Genomic DNA, 15,764 nt, shown 5'->3' on the forward strand with positions numbered 1-15,764 from the left:
ATAGGATCAAATTCACACTGCACACAGGCTTACTCAAACTGAAGATAGGATCAAGTTCACATTCAGAAAATAGGAGCACACAAGCTTACTCAAACTGAAGATAGGATCAAGTTCACATTCAGAAAATAGGAGCACACAGGCTTACTCTAACTGAAGAAAGGATAATAGTTTCTATATAGGATAATATATGCTAGATAGGAAGAAAAATTGTGATCAGATGAGTCTCAAACATCCAACAGCCTTCTTGATCAGAACATCTTCAACGTGACTCAACACCTGTAAGATACATCATAAACTGTCAAGCAACTGAGAAAGTAAGCTGTTAGATGCTATAGAAAATAATTTCAGATACATTAAAGCAAACCTTAATTAAATTCAGCAAATAATTTCTTCTTCAAATACTTCACTATTGCTACATGATCAGCCTTTTCTTCATCTAACATTAGTCGTCCTACATCTTGCGAGAGAAGAGGGTTATAGGTCTCAAACATCCTAGCTTCAGCTTCATACCTTTTTGCTTCCTTTTGGTCTTTTGCTGCCTCCTTTTGCTCTTTTGCTGTAAGATGAGCAAGCTTTGCTGCTTCAAGCTTGTCAAATGATAACTTTTGCTGTATTTCCAATACCTTAACCCAGTTTGCATAATCTTCAGATTGGTTCTTCCCGGTGTATGGAGTTCCTCAATATCACTGTCACAAAGTTTGGACTTGGTTTTATTTTCCTTGGCGGCCTTTTTAGTTTATTTTTGCCCAATTAGCCTAGGGCATTCTACATTCTCCTCAACATCTGAATCTTTACCTGCCACTTTCTTGTCTGAACCCTTTCTTTTACGTGCTGCCTTTAGCCCATCGTTGTATGCTACCCACTTTATCTCATTTTTGATAGCATACCACACGTCCATTAAAACAAAAGGCCCAGGTTCATTGTCTTCCATTATAGAATTGATGTGCCTTATCAATCCACATTTGATCATTGTATCCACTGGTGAAAACTCTTTGAGCCTTTATCCAAGCATTGTGGAAAAGGTCAGTCTATCTATTAATCATGTGCCACCTATCCTTGGCTTGCTTAAGATTTCTTTTTCTATTGCTGGGAGTAATCTGGTTGTACATATCAATAACAACAAGCTAATACTGTTCATTCTTCCTATCAGCTCCTTGGGATGAGTCCGTCGAATTAAGCAACCAAGAGCTCATTTACAATCGTATAGAAAGTATTATATTATTGTAATTGAATTACAATGCAATTGAAAAACAAAGCAACTGAATTAAGCAACTCACCAGCCTAACATCTTCTTGTGTTCACAGAATTCGCTTCTCAGTCCTAACAAGTTCATCCCTACTATCGACATTAATACACTTATCATTAACCAGAGATTAACAGGGGGTTGTTGTTTCTTCTTGTGATGACGAAGTGTCCAAAGGCCGTGGCGGCTTGAATGGGACAAAATGAGAAGGTCCCATTTGAGACATCTAAGGATGATTCTTGATAAAGTTTGTGAAGCCACCAGGTGGTGTTACATCATGATCCCTGCAGAAAATAGTACAATTGGATAAAGGAATAAATTACTGATATCACATTTAGATGTATCAAAATGTGAAAGCCCAAATATCTACTTAATAATAACTTCTAAGTGCAGCCACCATAATTTATAAATATTTTGTATTATAATAAATTATTTTGTATTATGTATCAGCCATGGCAAGTAATAAAGGTCTGTCATAGTCAAAAGATATGACAATAGCTCCAATCATGCCATATCTGAAACAGTATGCAGCTGCATGGACTGAAAATCAGAAAAAAAAAACATGTCGTATGACAGAAGACAGTTTCCATAGTTTTCCATGTCGACAAGGAGGTTTGCAAGTAACTAGACATCCACAACGTTGTCATAGTTGTTCTAAATCCTAATTCTTGCTTAGTAGATAGCTTAGCCGCTGAAACCTGATGTCGCCTTATCTTGCTTCTTTGAAATCAATGGGCACACGAGCAGCAACATTTGACTTTGGACATCAGCTCTTTCAAAACAGAGGGGCAGCTTCTAGCTAATTGGTGGAAATCATCACCCGGAAAATACTACTAGATGACCAAAGGGGAAAAGTGGGAGAAACAAGAGAATTGAGATTGATTTGTTACCATGTTGATGGATCCAAAGCTTGAGGACGCATCCATGGATGAGTAATCGGACTGCCACCAATTCCTTGGTTCCAGAAGCTCCATTTGGCAAGGCGATGGAGGTTGGGGCGCCGGTGAGGTTGGGATCACTTAAGGACGATGGGGATTGAAAGAAGACAGTACCTTCTGCTACTGTCGCCAGTGAGGTTGGGGCGACGGTGAGGTTGGGGGCGCCTTCTTGCTCCACCACGACAGCCACCGCCGCCCCCCTTCTCCTTTCGCAGCGCCGCCACCGCCCCCTTCTGTAGTGGCGCCGACGCCACCCCCTTTTGCTACTTTGCCGACGCCATCCCCTTCCACTCCCGCAACGCGGCGGCCTTCCGCTTCCGCCGTGCCTCTGCCTCTAGCAAATCACGGGTCGCCACCGCATCTACACCTCGACTCATCTTCAATTGAACTCAGTTGGGAACGAATTGGGGAGCCGGAGGGGAAGCGGTTTTATGGGGGAAATTGGCGCGAAGGGAAAGGGAAGCACCATGTTCCCGCGCGGAGGGGAAGCGCCGTAGGGGATCGAGCCTCGCCTTCGTCTTTGACTGTGCGGCGTACAACAGTGCTGGAGCGGGCGATATGGCTTGGGAGCATGAGCCCCCGTCGTCCCTTCGTGAGGCGATGGTGCGCCCGTCTCTCGGCTGAGACAAGGGCATTCCGGCTTCGAGACGGCAAAAAGACACCATTTGTACGTGCCCTGACTGGGAAAATAAAAATAAGTTTAAGAGGGATAGTAAATGAGCAATCAATCCCCTGATAGGGCATGTTCGCTCCGACCACTACAAGAATTTGCATCTTTTTCTGCTGGCCCAAACGGGTAGAGCTTGGCTCCTACCAAAACGTTTCCGACTTTAACTACTCCAATGAAGTGTCTTCTCTAGTGGAACTGAAACCGTTTTGAAAAGCGTGTGGTAAAACGGCTTCTTAGTGGCAATATGAGTAATTTTATGTTCATGTAATGCTTGGAGAGGGAGGAGAAGTTGGGAAAGCCACTTTTTTTTTCTCCTTCTCTTTAGTGTAAGTCATTTTGTAGCTTCTTCCTGGTTTTTTACCAAAGGGCCCTATATTTGAGCGAGTCCTACATTTGCACCGTTACTATTTTTTCTAAGTGACCAACAGGATTTGTAGTATGGTTTTTCATCTTTTCCTACTGTTTCAAAAATTGCCAACTATGATCCCTAACAAACTCATTTCCCATAGTTTTTCAGCAAGCGGATTAAATACATTACGATTGTTAGCCACTGTAGAAATAAAAAAGATTGGGGAAATAGTAAGTTCTTGACAGTTACCTCATGGAGGGTCCAACCGACCACTAATGGACCGGTCCAACTCGATGAAGAAGGTAGAAGATAGAGTCTAGCTAGAGCTCCCCACGTGTTGTAATCCGACTAGATCTCATCTATAGTAACCGACTAGGGAACTTGCCATGTAACCCACCCCTCGGAGTATATAAGGGGAGGTGGGGTTACTCCTAGGACGTACCAATCCATCCCTCAACACAACAACCAACCACCGAGTGCAGGGCGCAATACAATCCTCCAAATAGGACGTATGGTATTACGCTACACTAGCGGTCCGAACCTATATAAATCTCCGTATCTTGTGCCTTATATTACCATCACGTTCATGGTCTTACGATCCACCCTACCTACAAATCAACCATTTGGTACCCCTAGATGGACTGCCGGGCTAGAAATCTGACAGTTCTGTCTCCAACCGGTAAATCCAAACGAGCTAACCAACCGAGCCCCTGCTTCCCAACTGTTGGATTATAGCGATTTGTCAAAAGTTGTTTTAATTTGCAGTAAAGTTTTCCTCCACACTTCAACGAATCCTGGCACAAGATCCAGCATAGTTATTATCTATTCCTTTGAGATTGCTAATGTATGTTTTCACATTAATCTCTTTTCCAATGAATATACGTCGCTCTGCACCTCCTTATTTTTTCCCTTTCTAGCGAAACATTGGGGGCGATATCTTTATCCAATCTGGCTTTTCGGACTGGTTAGAAGAACTGGGTAGACAAGCCACTTTTTACGGGGTTAGGTTCGTAACTTTCCTACTTCCCTCTAGACCTCGATTCAGAATTCTTGAACGTCCATGCCAATTGCATACGGAGTAGGATGTACGGAGTATTTCTATCTTCCAAAATGGGCATGGGATTTTAATTTGTTTCCCTATAAAAACAGAATCCTACGTAAATCCTCCTTGACATGGACATAGAAATCAATTGGACTGAGGTTATAAAAAAACATGGACGTAGCTATTTCAATAGTGTTACTGACAGAAATGCAATTCTATGCTTGAATTCATGTCATTTTCCTCAAGAAAAAGAGCACCAAAATGGCAACAGCCACGAACTAGAAGTACATGAGCGCTGGTGCTTCTGGTAGCCGATGAATTTCTTGTTTGACTTGCGCTATAGTTGGGACCTACATCAAGCTGGACCCATGTCATTGTCCGGTCATGTACATGAGTCCACGTACGAAGAGCCAGCACAGCAAGCCCATCTCGTCAGTTTCCGGATGCTCGCAAGCTGCGACGCCGAGGTGCTTGCTTGGCTTGCTGCTTTCGACAGGAGCGCGCGCGATCTAGATGAGCTCTTCGGATGTGCGTTGCGTTGATTTTCTCAGGTCCAAAAAAGTCCCTCTCTGCGACCGTCCAACGACCCAATAGTCGATCCAGATCCAATGTGTACACGGGACTGTGGTGTGTGCTCAGCGAGTCCAAGGATGCGACGTGGCCAGTTCAACGCGATAGGGACAAGTGCTCCTTGATCAAGAAAGGGTTCAGGCTCTCGTTTGACAGGTTGTGGCTGCGGCTGAAATGACTCTAGTTGTAGTTTCTCTGGTGGAGCATTTTTTTTTACTCCAGCTTGTCTAGTGAGAAAAATATTTGGCAAAATAACTTCTCTATAATGTTTCAAATGGATAAAAAATATAAAATGTCTAGAATGCCCTTCATTACCTTTTCTTCTAATTTTTCCTTTTTTTCTCCCTTCTTTTTTTTTCTCTTTCCTTCGTCTCTTATTTTTCTTTCTAGCGCTGCCATCCTCTCGATCCTTACCCGCTCACAGCGTTATCTCCTAGCGCTCTTCTCCACCCCCGCCAGCCCTAGCGCCTCCCGCGGTCCCGCCCCTAGCGCCACCAGCCTGCCGGCCCAACGCCGCCATCCGCTCCCAGCGCCACTAGCGCGCCGCCCCCCAGCGCTACCTCTCTCTGTCCCATGCCCTAGCGCCGCCTCCCTCAGCTGCGCGCCCCAACGCCGCCTCCCTCCGTCGCCAGCCATGGAGCTCCACCACGTCATTGCTCTGCCCCGCGCCTACTCTCTGCTCTCCTCCGCCATGGGTCACGGTGGGCAAAAGGGTCACATGCCCATGCGGTCGATGATGAAGCCATGGAGAGCCATTTTTTTTTTACTTCTCCCCCATCGAAACGCTTCGGAGAGCGGATTTCACTAAAGCTGTTTTGGTTGTGTCTTTTGGTATGGCTTCACCAGAACTGGTGGTGGAGCCTCTTCAAGAACACTGGCGACCTTTGCATTGACGAACCGTGGGAAAGCGCAGGTCTAAAAATTCTACAGGCAGCGGAGCGGAAGAAAACACAAAGAAACGCATGGACAGCGAAACGCTTTGATTGGACTGAGATGCTGCCACCCCAAAAAGCCCGGATAAAGGTTTCCGGTGTCGTTTGTGCGCACAAAGTCTGCACGGCCCGGTTGGCTGAGATCGTGAACGATCACAAGCACTTTCAGAAAAAAAAAAGAAGCACTTGGACTGTCAAAGACAACTAGAGCCTGCTAGAGTGGTTTACGTACACGTGATTTTTTTTAATCTTTTTAAAGATATTTTTAAAAAAAATCCCTCCCAAACTTTATTTGCATGGCGCGACTACACGGCGCGATCAAAAGGGTCGCGCCGTGCCCCGTAGCACGACAGTTAGCCTTTGCCGCGCCACATGCAGTGGTGCGACAGCGCTGCCACGCTGACACGGCAAAGCAAGCCGCGCCACATGAGTTGGCGTGGCAGCCTTGCTACGCCAGACCGCGTGGCGGGGCAGTGCCCAAGTTAAAGGCGCGCGTCACCCTTCCTCCTCCTCCTCTCTTCCTCCTCCAACCCTGACCCGAGCTGCCTCTTTGCTCTAAGGTATTCCCCCCACTTTTTCTCTTGTTTTACTGTTCCATTTGGTAGATCGGAGGATGTTTAGGTGACCTAGGTTTAGGTTGTAGTTTCAAATTTTTGATGAAATGCAATGTTGTTACGTACTAATGGATGCTTAGTTCATACGCAGTATACTCTCTGCCCGCGATATTGACATGTAGAACTTATTGCATGCTTCGATTTATGTAGTTATTGATGCATTTGTGTAGTTTACATGGTATTGGTAGGTTTATTTGTGTAATATGTCGAATTGATGTATTTTATTTTGTTATTGTTCGTAATATATTTGCTATACTTAGTATGGTAAAGTTTTTGTATTTTGTAGATGGGTCGTTTAGTTCGTATGTTTCATGGTGGGATTGTGAAAGAGAATGGGGAGTTTGAGAATATGAATGAGGTAGTGGAATTGTTCGATGCTCATCCAAGTTTTAAAGATTTAGTTGACCGTGCAATGAGAAATTATGGATGTCGAGTGGATGAGATGACATTGAAAGGTCGTTTTGATTGTGGGAAAGCTAGATCTCATTATGTTCTTATAAACTTGGCATCCGAGTCTAACAGGAAGTAATATAAGGAGGTAGTTGAGCAAGCAAATGTTGTATGTTTGGAGGTGGTAGTTGATTTTTGTCCTAGACCTAATGCAAATGTTGCCTTGAGAGATGAAGTACGGTTAGTGGTTGAGAATGGTACCCAAGAATCAACAATTTCATAGCACGGTTTAGGTGAAAGCCAATTTGATTTTGGCATGGCCATTGCGAATGATGATTTTCCCAACGATACTTTTGAGCGGGAAGAAGCAAACATAGATGATGATGACATATCTCTAGGTTCCGAAGATGATGACTTTGAGGAGGAGGATGGGGTAGAAGATGTTCAGGCCAACGCACATAAAAATGTAGTAGTCGGAGATGGGCCTGAATGTGAGGAGGAGGAGGAGTCACAATCCGAGGAGGATGGGCTTGAATCTGAGAGGAGACACAATCTCAGGAGGACGGGCCCCAAGTCAACAATACAACCGTGCATGATGTAGAGGACATAGGTCATGTGGACGAATATTTTGATTACACCCCTAATGAGTTGCAGTTGTTGAAGGAATGTCATGTCCAACTCCCATCTGTTCCCAATGGAAAGGACATAAGCATGATCCACAAAGACGTATGTGAAACTCCTACGGTGAATTCGGAAGGGATACCTTATAGTGAGAATCCAGTGATTAGGAAGGGAATGAAGTTCAACAGTCTTGAGGAGCTCAAATTTTTCGTGGCTGACTACACAGTGAGGTTACATAGGCCTTTCAATGTAGTTTACTCTGATAAGATCCTAAGGTATAATGTCATGTGCAAGCAACGATGCATGTGACGTGTATGGTCGAGGCTAATTAGAATAGGACAATGGAGGATTTCAAAGATTGTGCAACCTTATATTTGCCGTTCTTCACAACCGAAGCGAGTGCACAGCTAAGTACCTTGGGCGGTGCATCTTGGGCATCGTCCGTGCCTATAGTGACGCATCGGTGCCATCTCTCATGGAGTCTATATTCGCCGGTGAGCTGCCCACTACCCACCCTTCCGCCCTCGTCATTCCACGCCGTAGACGAGGCTTAGAGCCACGACCGCTGCCGGGGGAACGCGTGCTGCGGGCGCGGTCACCACGCACCCACGCAACGTCGACCCCGAGCCTGTGTGCCGCCGCCAGTTGAGGTGGTTGAAGATGAGGTCCTCGCAGGCCTTGTCCGTCACCAAATCCACCTGCCACAGTTGAGCAATGTGCGGCACTGTGAGTACCGATCGAATCGCATCCAATCAACGAGACGCAATGGCGCATCAGCATCGACATGGCAAACCAAATCAAAAGATGGATGAGGGGGAAAGGGAGGAAGAGGAGTATATGATACCTGGCCCTTGTGCTCCACATTCTTGGTCTGGTAAAATCCCTTGCGGATGATCTGCTCAGGAAACCAAGAAACAGTGAGGATACGGCACAGGAAGAACGAAAAGAGAAGGGCAACGAATCCACGGGGACGAGGAGGGCGGCGGCGCGGGGAGAGGAGCAGGGCGTGCGAGGCGGAGGGACGGCTCGGAGGGCGGCAGCGCCGGGCGAGCGAGGAGAGGAGGAGAGCGGCGGCGGCGCTGGGCAAGCGAGGAGAGCGCACGGCAGCGGCGGCGCAAGGAGAGTGGGGAGAGAAGGAGAGCGTAGGGTGGCGGCGCAGGACGCGCGAGGCAGAAGGACGGCTCGGAGGCCAGCGGCGCCGAGCGAGCGAGGAGAGGAGAGCGATGGCGGCGACGCAGGGAGAGCATGGAGAAGAGAAGAGCGCAGGGCGGCGGCGCAGGGCACGCGAGGCTTAGGGACAGCTCGGAGGAATTTGCGGGATCGGACGGAGCGGAGCGCGGAAGGAGGCAGAGCAGGTCACGCGAGGCGAAAGGACGGGTGAGTGAGGAGAGGACACGGGAGGGGACGGAGGGCCACGAAGCGGAGCGGAGGGCGACATACGGAAAAAAATCCCAATTTTACTTTTTTTTAAGTAGTACTGGTACATGACCGTGTGTTGCTACGGGCATAAAAATTGATATTACTTTGATACAAGATACACACCGACCAACTAAACATTGGACAAAAACATGCATTCTACTATCATATAAACAAAAACAGTAAACAAATATATCTTACCCCCTTACCTTAGAATCAGGTTTGCATCTCAACCATAGATAACAAAAATAATAAACAAATATAACTTGCCCCCTCTACCTTAGAATCAGATTTGCATCTCAACTGCAGATCTATCATTCGCTAATGAAGGAGTTAAAACAGAGGAAAGTCCCCTCCTTTGTTTTTAAACTCATGGTCACTGGGCAGCTTAAACTTAGAAAACCGGAATGCTTGTGTGATTTCCTTGCGTTAGTGAAACGGCAGGTGAACTGGTATTTAGAAAAATACATGTCATGTAAAACCTGTCCTCAAGCACTATACACAACATCTGTACCCATGCACTCTCAAGAAGCTCTGGTATCTAGACTCTGACAACTACCACTTATATCCAATCCAAGCCCTCAATTACCACTTACCACTTACAGAATATAGCAATTTTAGATGAAGAACTCTTCTCTACTACATACTGATGCTCCATGAAACAAACACACCTGCTTATATTTGGGAGGTGTTATATATCAGAACCCTGGAGAAAATGATTAATTCCAGGTGACTGATATCCACCGCATGATTATGATCCATTGGTAAATATACCTTCCTCCTCCTCTTGACAGGCCATCTCTTTGCGCGTGTCCGACAGTAACTGCTGCAAGGCCAATCAACCCACCCTGCTAACATCAAAGCGACAGAGAACTCAACAAATCTGACCCCGTCAACACCGGAAGCATGAACCACAGTGGTCTATGCAAACCTTCCGATGGTTCGCAGCGAGTAGGTGAAATCGTTGGTAGCAGCGATTTGACCGCTGATATCTTCTCATGCTCGCTAGCCATTGGGAGCTGCTTCACGATCCCCTCAATCTGTACAAGACCCCACAGTGACAAAAATTCCACCTCTAATCCATGGCGATTGCTCGAAGACCAAAGCCCCTCGAGGAATAGAAATACCTCACCTCGAGCGCAGCGTTCTTCCGCTTCTCGTACAGCTTGTCGGAGAGGTTCCGCAGCACGGCACCTGGGATGATGGAGAGCGCGTCCGCGGCCATCGACGCGCCGGGGCCGATGGAGATTCGGTTGTGGGTGGGCGGGCACGCCGCGGAGGAGGATGCTGGGGACGCCGCCGCGAGAGGTGTGGCGGGCACAGCGCCGCCGCCGTGGCCGGCGGCACGGAAGCGTGCAGGCGCGCGGTGGCCTTCGCCGCCTCCGCCGGCGGACGCCAAGTGGTGGTGCGACGCCTCGTGCGCCTGCGACGGCGTGAAGTGTGCGTCGCCATCCCGGCGGCAGCGGCAGCAGCCTCCCAGCAGATCTGTTTTTAGCGGCGAGAGGGTGGGGAGGAAGGGGATCGACGGGAGGTTGGAGGCGGCGACGCAGGGAGGGGTCGTCGGGAGGCGCCGCGGTGGTGACGCAGGGAGGGAGTGGTGGCGGCGCGGCGGGGACGCAGGGAGGGGGAGCGGACGGGATGGAGCGGAATGACCCGGATTTCGTAGATTAGAGATGGGCCGTGCACTGCTGAGAAAATGGGCCGCAGCAGGCTGTTCCAGAGTCCTACCCACCAACCCACCGTGACTCCATGAGGCCAACCTCAGAACTCACCCCAATCCCCGTCACTCGGTGCGCTCGCTGTCTCTCCCTTCGGCCGATGAAACCCTAGCCAGAATCCCGATCGGCGGCGGTCCGGTCCTGAAGATGGCCGGGAGTCGAGAAAGGCGCAGGCGTAGGAGAATGGCGTTTGCAGCAGGGGGCGAAATTGGCGGCGGCGGAAGCACGCAGCAAAAGGAACCGGCGGATGGTCCATCGGCCATGCCCGATGATGACCTGAAGAAAGAGCCTGCCGCCGTCACTGGTTTGGGGCAAGGCGAGGAAGGCCAGCTCAGAGTGCTGGAGCGCAAGAAATCGGACTCTCCCCCGTCCGACGAGGTACGCACATCATACCCTAGGCCCAAAGCAGGTTTCTCACAATATTAAATAGATCATGTTTCGTTGCAAAGTAATCTTTTACATGCTTGATGCTTCGTGGCATTGACTAGAATTTTAGAGTTCCCTTCTGATTTAGCTCTTCTGCGGTAGCAAGGTTCTAATCGACCAGAAATCTTTGCACAAGGGGAAGCAACAGGTTGTTTCTTCAAGAAAAAAAGAGTACATGAATTAGCATAGCCATCTAGGGCAGGAAATTATATTTAATGAGGCAAACCATAAATTATATGGATTAATCATAAATCAGATAAAGATGTGATTACGAACTGTAATACAGTATGTAGTTATGCCTCTACTGCTCTCAGTGGCGGAGTTTGATCCCAAATTGATATGGGGCCAACACAGATTGGAAGGTGAATAACACAAGAGAGAGGGGGTCAATTTTAGGTTTAACTAACAATTAGACCTAATATCTACTATCTTCAGCAAGGGATTGTAAAATTTGAGGGGGGCCATGGCCCCTATCGACCATCACTAAGCTCCGTCCCTGGCTGCTGCAAATGATTTGTCTGGCCGGTCTGACATTAATTCACCTATTGGAAATTAGCAGTGCAGGGTTTGCGCACAAACAAGCAACTCAAGAAGATACATACTATGCAATCAGTAGAATGAATTCAATCGCTTTAGTTTGATGAAACAACTATGACATCACTTGATACATTATAGTAGTTGTTAAAGGTGATATGTTACCTTTTTCTCTGGTCGAGGTTGACAATGTCAATTGCCATGTTCAGATCAATCTGCAGAACATGCTCAAACTCAACTTTGAGATTGAAAGATCCTATTTCCTTCATGGATTTCACTATGGAGGGGTAGAAAGGTGCATTACTGTCACCGTCGGTGAAACTGAAGAACAATTGAATAAGATGATGGATCATATATGGTGAATTGGTGATTTATTGTTTGAAGGTGAGGAAAGATCTTACCTGTTGAGAAATGTGTTGAATTTATCGATGATGCTCTGATCACGGACTGCATCAGCGGATGGCTGTGCTCAGGGAGCTTGTCGCTGGTGAGCTTGTCCCTGGTTAGCTTGTTGTTGAAGAGCTTGCCCCTCAGGAGTTTATCTATTGGAAGCTTGTTTCTTGGAAGCTTTGGGAAATGCTCTCTTCGACAAGGTACCTTGCCCCAAACCAGAGATGGCGGCAAGCTCTTTCTTTAGGTCCTCATCAGGCATGGCCGATGGACCATGTCGAAGAGAGCATTTCCCAAAGCTTCCAAGAGACAAGCTTTCCCAGGGACAAGCTCCTCAGCAACAAGCTCACCAGCAACATGCTCCTTGGCAACAAGCTCCTCAGGGACAAGTTTGCTAGAGACAAGCTTCCCGAGCATAGCCATCCGCTATGCGGTTCGTGATCAGAGCATCATCGATAAATTCGACACATTTCTCAACAGGTAAGATCTTTCCTTACCTTCAAATAATGCATCGCCAATTCACCATATTTGGTCTATCATCTTATTCAATTGTTTTTTAGCTTCACCGATGGTGACAGTAATGTACTTTTCTACCTCTCCATGGTGAAATCCATGAAGGAAATAGGGTCTTTCAATCTTAAAGTTGAGTTTGAGCACGTTTTGCAGACTGATCTGGACATGGCAATTGACATTGTCAACCTCAACCAAAGGAAAAAGGTAACATATCACCTTCAACAACTACTATAATGTATCAAGTGATGTCATGGTTGTTTCATCAAATTAGAGCGATTGAATTCATTCCCTGATTGCATAGCATGTATTTTCTTGAGTTGCTTGTTTGTGCGTAAACCCTGCACTGCTAATTTTCAATAGGTGAATTACTGTTAGATCGGCCAGGCAAATCATTTGCAGCGGCTAGGGGCAGAGCTTAGTGATGGCCGATAGGGGCCATGGCCCCCCTCAAATTTTGCAATCCCTTGCTGAAGATAGTAGATATTAGGTCTAATTGTTAGTTAAACCTAAAATTGATCCCCTCTCTTGTGTTATTCGCCTTCCAATCTGTGTTGGCCCTATATCAATTTGGGATCAAGCTCCGCTACTGGGAGCAGTAGAGGCATAACTACATGCTGTATTACAGTTCGTAATCACATCTTTATCTTGTTTATAATTGATCCATATGGTTTATGATTACCTTATTAGACATAGTTTACTGTTCTAGATGGTTATGCTAATTTATGTACTCTTTTCTTGTAGAAATAACCTGTTGCTTCCCCTTGTGCAGAGGTTTCTGGTCGATCAGGACCTTGGTACTGCAGAAGAGCTAAATCAAAGGGGAACCCTGGAATTTCAGGCAATGCCACAAAGCATCAAGCGTGTAAAAGAATACTTTGTAAAGAAACATGATCCGATCAAAATTGTGAGAAACCTGCTGGGCCTAGGGTATGATGTGCATACCTTGTCGAATTTGACTAAAGCACTGCTGCGCAGATTTGCAGAAGAGATATTTCACACCCATTCTGAGTACTTGTCATGGGAAGGGGGGGGGGGGGGGGGGGGGGGAGTTGTGATAGACCACTCCAAATTCAGGATCACAAAAAAACCTTCATTTGTATTGGTTGCCATAGACACGAGAGTTTCACAACGATGAAGAAAACCTCTTCTCTGCAGTCTTCCTTCTGGAACCAATTTATGACTGGCATAGTGATGCTGCCTTTGGTAGTGTTGAGCTGCTCAGGGAAGTTTATGCACATAGTTATGACAGAGAAGATGCTATGGAGAAAACAAGAAGGGCGAGGGTGGAGAAAACAAGAAGGGCGGTGATGGAGAAGCTTCTGAACAGGACGTACTGCAAAGATTCACATTTGACCTCTGGGGGTCCGTGAGATATAATCGTCACCTTCTGAATCATATAGTTGATCATTCTGCAATCAGCTGTATTCCTGAGATGGAGGTGTTTGCATCAAGCAAGATGGGCCCGTACATGTCGAAACTTTTGAGGAATATGTTGGCTGCCCGCTTAATCAGAAAACAGTAAGCTTCCTTGACACGAGATTTCTATTGTTTCTTTTATTTCTGGTTCATGAAGGTGTTTAAACCTTGCTGTTCTGCAGGATATTCAGCAGCATATGGGAGGTTTACGAATCATCCAGTGTACTGACTACAGACGGGTCAAAGGTGAAGCCTGGTCCGCGGTTGAGGTTTTGGTCTTCTTGATTCTTGCATTCATTTGCAGGACTGAGTAGGAAGTAGGCAGAGGTTGAGGCAGAGTAGGAGAGGTTGGACCCGGAAGGCATTTTGGTTAACTTCTTAGTGTTAGGCTGTTGTTTATGCGATGGATTTCAGCATTGGGAAATGCAAAAGCAGAAGTTGGAGCTGCAATACTTTTTGGTTAAGTTCCTGGTTTAGGTTATAGTACTCTTGGAAGGTGGTACATCAATGAATCTTGTCATACGGTGGAATTTAACTACTTCTACATATGATTAGGTCTTAACTCTTAACACTGGCATTCCTGCCACTGATGTCAGGACCCAGCTGCTGCGTGCCATCTCGCATAAGATTTGTCCAGTTCTTCTTCAATGCTCTTTTATAGAGTGATCCTTAGTTTTAATTTCGCTCTGTTCTTGCATAGAGGTCCTTTGATGCCTTTAAACATTGCTTGCATGTGCAGAAACGGCAGATTAGCTAATTGTGTGGCAGTTCCTGGTACTCTTATACCCCAAGTGCCTTTCTCATTCCATCTCTTATTGCTTACTGTTTTTATCAGTTGTCTTGCGAATACTATTTTACTTTTGTTCTTACTTAATCAGTTATGGGAAGTATCATTACGTCTGTTCTGATTGATAAATGGTGTTTTGAATGATCTTACTGGGTTGTAACGCCCAAAGTTAATCACTTTTGTCTGGTTGCAATGGGCAGTTCTATTGGATGTTTTCACATGTTAATGAATGAGGGTTTTAACTTTTAACTGTAGCCTTGCTCAACTAGTTTTGGCTTGGGTTTTGCATCATTAATGGCATGGTTCCAAAGTAGCGGTTCTAGGTGAACACTTTACCCGGTTTGTGTGTTATTTATGGCATATGCTGTTTTTACTGAATGGCTGTTAATTTTGTCAAGTTCACATTTTATTGATTAACTTGAAGTAATTATTTATCCAACTCTTTCGTTGGGAAATTTTTTAGATAATGGATGAAAATCAAGCTTCAGACATCCATAAAAGAGGAGTTATTACAAAAGGTAGCCGCTGTTACAACGTCAGCACATGTAAGAGACATGTAGCCTAAAACAAAAAAGAAAAGGATCCCTCCAAATTGCAGTTCAAGCAGTCATCCTTCATGGCTTGCTTTGTAATTTCAATTCCAGATGATCCATCTTCACACTAAGTAGTGCAAGAGTACTATCAGAGCTTGACCAATTCCAAATAATGAGAGGTACTTCTTCAAGATTTCTTTAGAGCTTGACCAATTCCAAACAATGAGAGGTACTTCTTCAAGACTTCTTCATCAGCTTGCTAATTATGGCCATAAACATGGACCACTACATAGACAAAACCAATTTCCATGGCTAACATTTAACAGCACAACAACCATTTCCTCGCACTTCACTATTTAGTAAAAAAAAAATGTTGTCAGCATTTAGTAAAAAAAATGTTGTCAGCTTGTAACCTCAACTTTGTTTTGTGCGATCACTTGGGTTGGATGTTGGCATGCTTGCACAAATAAAAATATTGCAGTTCATATTTTGACATTTCTGTTCACACTTCAATTATATGTTGCTGCTGCTCAGTTATTAATCTTCTTGCATTTAGTTTTATCCAATTTGTGTATCGGCAAAGCAATAGGTGCCTTTTTCTGATGGTGAGTTATGACTACATTACTTGGGCTGTTCCAAAGTACTTGTGATGGCCACATTTT

The 15,764-nt window shown here is 45.8% G+C and overlaps 2 long non-coding RNA genes across 4 annotated transcripts; one reads left to right on the plus strand and one right to left on the minus strand.

Moving 5' to 3' along the window:
- Positions 1–7,544: 7,544 nt before the first annotated feature.
- On the minus strand, positions 7,545–10,353 carry LOC117865518 (uncharacterized). Its single transcript, XR_004642547.2, has 2 exons — positions 8,214–10,353; positions 7,545–8,067 (listed from the first exon to the last, which is right to left on the minus strand). It is a non-coding gene; the product is annotated as an uncharacterized lncRNA (long non-coding RNA).
- A 176-nt stretch (positions 10,354–10,529) lies between these two features.
- Positions 10,530–14,565, plus strand: LOC117864198 (uncharacterized). 3 transcript variants are annotated; one of them, XR_011898717.1, is made up of 3 exons: positions 10,530–12,570; positions 13,136–13,884; positions 13,965–14,565. It is a non-coding gene; the product is annotated as an uncharacterized lncRNA (long non-coding RNA). The 3 variants fall into 3 exon arrangements; XR_011898718.1 differs by having other exon boundaries at positions 10,530–10,881; XR_011898716.1 differs by having other exon boundaries at positions 10,645–13,884.
- The last annotated feature ends 1,199 nt before the right edge of the window (positions 14,566–15,764 follow it).

Source organism: Setaria viridis, chromosome 7, assembly GCF_005286985.2.
Source record: "Setaria viridis chromosome 7, Setaria_viridis_v4.0, whole genome shotgun sequence".
NCBI lineage: Eukaryota > Viridiplantae > Streptophyta > Magnoliopsida > Poales > Poaceae > Setaria > Setaria viridis.